This window comes from Eptatretus burgeri, chromosome 5 (genome assembly GCF_056783735.1).
Source record: "Eptatretus burgeri isolate ZD-2024b chromosome 5, Ebu_testis_v1, whole genome shotgun sequence".
NCBI lineage: Eukaryota > Metazoa > Chordata > Myxini > Myxiniformes > Myxinidae > Eptatretus > Eptatretus burgeri.
This window is the reverse complement of record NC_140965.1, coordinates 40,467,874-40,472,905: the sequence shown is the minus strand read 5'-3', so window position 1 is coordinate 40,472,905 and position 5,032 is coordinate 40,467,874. Positions and strand designations below refer to the sequence as shown.

General features: G+C 40.9%; 1 protein-coding gene across 3 annotated transcripts in view; it reads left to right on the top strand.

Moving 5' to 3' along the window:
- Positions 1-5,032, top strand: part of LOC147026295 (early estrogen-induced gene 1 protein-like) — a 94,259-nt gene continuing 89,227 nt past the window's right edge. The window contains exon 1 of one of the 3 annotated variants that reach the window (XM_085881572.1): positions 1-146. The gene's annotated coding sequence lies outside the window, so the exon portion shown is untranslated. The remainder of the gene's footprint in view (positions 147-5,032) is intronic. The other 2 variants (XM_085881571.1, XM_085881574.1) reach the window with 2 other exon arrangements.

Genomic DNA, 5,032 nt, shown 5'->3' with positions numbered 1-5,032 from the left:
GTCACGGCTTCTGTGTTAGCCAATCGAAGTAGGCCGAGCAGCGAGAGGACAACGATTACTCGTAACGTGCACGTCAAGCGTCCATTCGCGACAACTGCGTCGTGGCAGCGACTAGTTGGTGGGCCAAGGTTTAAGACCATGTAATTGTGAGTCACATCTACACCCCCCCCCACTTCCCGCATTATTTTTCGTGCATGTTTTCCTCACCGATTTGCTTTAAACAGACGCCATACGCGGAATTCTGCATGTCGTTTCGCCTTGATCGCTTAAGTCAGTTTCTGCTCATGAATTACCTCAGTGAGAGTTGTAGTAGTAGTTTTTTTTTTCATGAATTACCTTAGAGTAGTAGTAGCAATTATTTTTTTTCATGAATTACCTCGGTGAGAGAAGTAGTTTTTTTTCATGAATTACTACCTCAGTGAGAAAAGTAGTAGTAGTTTTTTTTTTCATGAATGACCTCAGTGAGAAGTAGTAGGTTTTTTTTTTCATGAATTACCTCAGTGAGAGAACTTGTCGTAGTCGTTTTTTTTTCTTCATGAATTACCTCAGTGAGAGAAGCAGTAGTAGTAGTATTTTTTCTCATAAATTACCTGAGAGAAGTAGTCGGTTTTTTTCATGAATTACCTCAATGAGAGTTGTTTTTTTTTCATGAATTACCTCAGTGAGAAGTAGTAGTAGTAGTAGTAGTAGTAGTTCATGAATTACCTCAGTGAGAGTAGTAGTAGTTTTTTCTTCATGAATTACCTCAGTGAGAGAAGTAGTAGTAGTAGTAGTTTTTTTTCTTCATGAATTACCTCAGTGAGAGAAGTAGTAGTAGTAGTAGTAGTTATTTTTCCATGAGTTACCTCAGTGAGAGAAGTAGTAGTAGTAGTTTTTTGTTGTTGTTTTAAACACAGTGGACTCGTACTTGTCGTGTGTGACAATTACGATGTTTACATGGAAAGACTGCTGATGCAGTGATTTTCTGTTGACAGACATATTCTAAACGGATTTATTAAATCGAATTCGACCCGGCATGACAGGATACTCGTTTTACCTCACTGATTAGCCATTGTGACGTTTAAAAGCTTATGTGACTCCTCAAATCCAAAAGCATATTCTGGCACTTCTTCAGCTATTGGTAATTGGGGTTACACAATGGTCAAAAATTTCAGAAATGACTCGTTCCCACAATATAAAAGGGTGTGTGAGTCGTTGATTGTTATCTCCATAATTCGAGTTTCAGAATGTGGAACAGAGTCCTCACAGTACTCAAAGTACCCACCTTGGTTTCGGTGAAGAATCGTGATTGATGGACTAAGTTGTGAAGTTTTCTTGTTCTCAGAGTTTTGTCCTGAGATCCCTTTTCAGGATGGTCGCTCAGCCCCACACAGCCTACAACTGTAGTTTGTGGTGATGTTCCCAGGGATGGCTTGTAGGATCTTTGTGAGCTTCTTCTTTATCATTCCCATTGCTCCAATTATAATCACCGGAACAATTTTGGCGCTTTTCAGCTTCCAGGATCTTTTCGGTTCTTTCTCGAGGTCTTGATATTTGGCCATTTTCTTGATTTCTGTGTTATTTAGAGTTGAGACCAAAATCATTGGGTACTGAAACCTTAAATAGCAATCTCTTCTTTCTCCTTTTTTTTGTATCTGAGTGATATGTCCGGTCACGGTGCTTTCTTTTCGATGTTCACGCTGGATGGGATCATCATGGGATGTGAGCATCGTGTTCTTGTTTTCAATGATTGCTTTTGGTTCATGTTTCCATGAGTTTTCTGGAACTGGAAATTTCTGCAGATGTGCCGGTGGATTACTCCACATACCTTGTTGTACCTTTGTGCAAACAGCTGTTCTGACATGAGTTGTTTTTATATCCCAATATGAGGTGTCTCGTGCTTTTTGTTTCCACCTTGCAAAACCTACACTTGTCTGATTGTCTCAGTCCTGCCATTTTTTTAAACTCACCTGAATTTTAGTATGGGGTGCTAAATGGAGCGGGTGAGTGAGTGAGTGAGTCAGTCAGTCAGTAAACATTTTAGTCATTACCGCTTGAACCAAATACACGATTTTGATGAAACTTGGCCACAACCTTCATATCTGATACCTAACGAAGATTTATTAACCACATCAAAATCTTCGCTCGTTAAGGGGGTTATGGGGAGGAGGGTTTAGACCCCCCGCCCCACCCCAACCCCCCAAAAATTAGGTATTTGCTCTCTTCTCCAAAACTACACACACGATTTCGATGAAACTTGACCACAACCTTCATCATATGTAATGGACCAAAGTTTATCAACCACAAAAATAATCTGTGCTCATTAAGGATGTCTATGGGGGGGGGGGTGGGGGGTTGACACCCCCAAAATAGGTATTTGCTCTCTTCGCTGAAACTACACACACTATTTTGATGAAACTTGACCACAACATTTTTCATCCGTGATGTACCAAAGTGTATTGACTGCATCAAAATCTGCACTCATTAAGGGGATATATGGGGGGGGGGGGTTTAAGGTTTGACCCCCCCCCCCCCAAATAGGTATTTGCTCTCTTCTCCAAACTACACACGCAATTTCAATGAAACTTGACCACAACCTTCATCACCCATGATGTACCTAAGTTTGTTCATGGTATAAAAAAAATTCAGGGTCGAAGGAGGCTGTACTATTCTGCAGGCACTTTGAGTGACTTTCTCCTGATCCAGGTGTGTCAGAACAGGTGGTCCTTTTGTGTGTTTTTTTTTTTTTTTTAAGCCATTCATGTCGTGTCCTTCGCCTTGTGCATTTTTTTTTGAATATTTCCCTGCTCTTTTGTCTTTCTCCGAGTTCTCACTATATGTTTGTTGATATTTCATCTTGTATTTTTCTTTTGTCTTTTTTTTTTTTGCAATTGCTGGGGCTATATTTGTTGTTTCGGTTTGGTGTGTGCATCTGTCCGCACCTGTTTTTGGAAGTTTTTTTTTGCAATGTGAGAGAGATACCTTTTCTGGCTTGTGTTCATGCTTGTGTACAAATTGTATTCGGTCATCTGTTGAACTTTACACGTACTCTGATAATCGCCCACTCGTCACTCTGTGCATTCGATTGAGTTCCATCAGACCGGCAGGTACATTTTCTCGCACATTTCCCTTCCTCCTTTCCTCGGCAGGTACATTCTCGGGACACATTGATTTTTTTTTGTAGAACATTGTGTGGATAGTAAGGAGGTATCTTGTTCTGATATCGAGTTTTCTGCTTTCTACTTGTATCCTGTCTTGTATTTAGGTCGATATTTATATTGTCCGTTTTGTTTTTGTTGGTCTTCCTTGTACGAATGTGTACCTAGCACATTTATCAAGGCCATATTTCATTTGGATATTGTCAGAGTATGGTTTCTTTCATTGCAAAGAGTTTTAAATCATCCATGAAAAGTGGATGTCACCTTTCTTGTTTCTTTGGATATTGTTTTATTGGTTGTTGGGTCTATCTGTAATGAGGTTACTTGGTGGATCCAAAGCCAGGCAACACAGGGGAGGTATGTGTGTGTGTGTGTGTGTGTGTGTGTGTGTGTGTGTGTGTGTGTGTGTGTGTGTGTGTGTGTGTGCGTGCATGTGTGAATTAACCACAAATAATCCAGAAGAACTTCCATGTTCGGTGTATAGAACAGCTTAATAGGTGGCATGGCATTGTATTTAAAAAAAAAATGAATACCAAAAACAATGATAACATTATAACAAAGCATATTAATTTTTTTTCTGACAATATCAACAACGATAATAACAGTATCATTTGGCAATAATAATTACAAAGAACGTTTATCGCCGTCCTGGCCCACGCCCATCTAGGCATAGTGAAAAAGTGCACGCTCCAACAGTACAGCAGGCAGATATGCTACATGGCCATGACCAATGAAAATGTGGTCCAATGGACTAATGGGCCCACTCGTGCGTGTGCGTGTGTTGAGACAAAACAACCCAACAGAGTGTATGGGACTTTAATACGATCATTGCATTTTGAGCTCGGTGTTCAGATGGGAATTTATTCTCCGCCAAGCTCAACAGTTTACTTTTTGTATCCTACTGATGGGCCGGATCTATATCTTTACCAAAATCAAATCAATCCGTTCTTGTCACACACCCAACCTGTCCTCCAAATCTGTCCATAACTTTTTGAGATATCCTGCTCGACGCAAACAAACGGGTGAAAACTAACTCCCCCCACCTTCTGTGGCAGAGGAAACCAGAACGCATACCTCCACCAGGCTGAACGGTTTACATTTTGTATACCAATCGAATAATTTAAATTCGGACCTGAACCAAAATCAAATCATTTTGTCCTTGTTGTCACACTCAACCTGTCCACCAAGTGTCGTTTTTGAGATGCCCTGCTCACAAGCAGAAAAACAAGGGACAATACATAACCTCCACCCACCTTCAGTGGCTGAGGCAAAAACTGGAAACTTGAAAAGAGGTTGGCTTGGGGTTATGTTGGGGGTTTGGGGGGGGATCAATAAAGGTAGAGGGGTATAAAAGATCATGGTTTTGGGTTGGGAATGATCTGAGATGGTGGTGAACCTGGATGGAGGAAAGGTCTTGAAGACCTGGAGAGAAGAGTGAGATTAACGAAATTGTGGAGGTTGATTCCACACGCAAGGAAAAGGAGGAATGAATGAGTGGAGGTGAGTAGTGGTAGGCCTGGATTGCGTTTAAGTAGTTATACCAGAAAGGGGTTGATGGTGGACAGTGTGTGCCCTGCAGAAACTTGGGAGGTGGGGGGGGGTGGGGATAAAGTACAGACAGGGCAGAGGGTGCAACACAGGAAAAGGAGGCAGTAGAAGCCAGAGAGGCCACCGATCTGGCTGTGATGTGAAAGTGATAGGCCCGTAGACTCGCTTCATTGCGGGACATTTCATTGAATCTACATCCTTGATGTCAACTGACAACTTTAGCCTTACTTAGATTTGCAGGTTCAAACAAAAACCATTCTTCCATCACCAGGTTAAGTTTTTTTTTTGAATTTTTTGTTTTTTAAACATACATTTATTTATTTATTTATTTTAAATGTTGACATTCT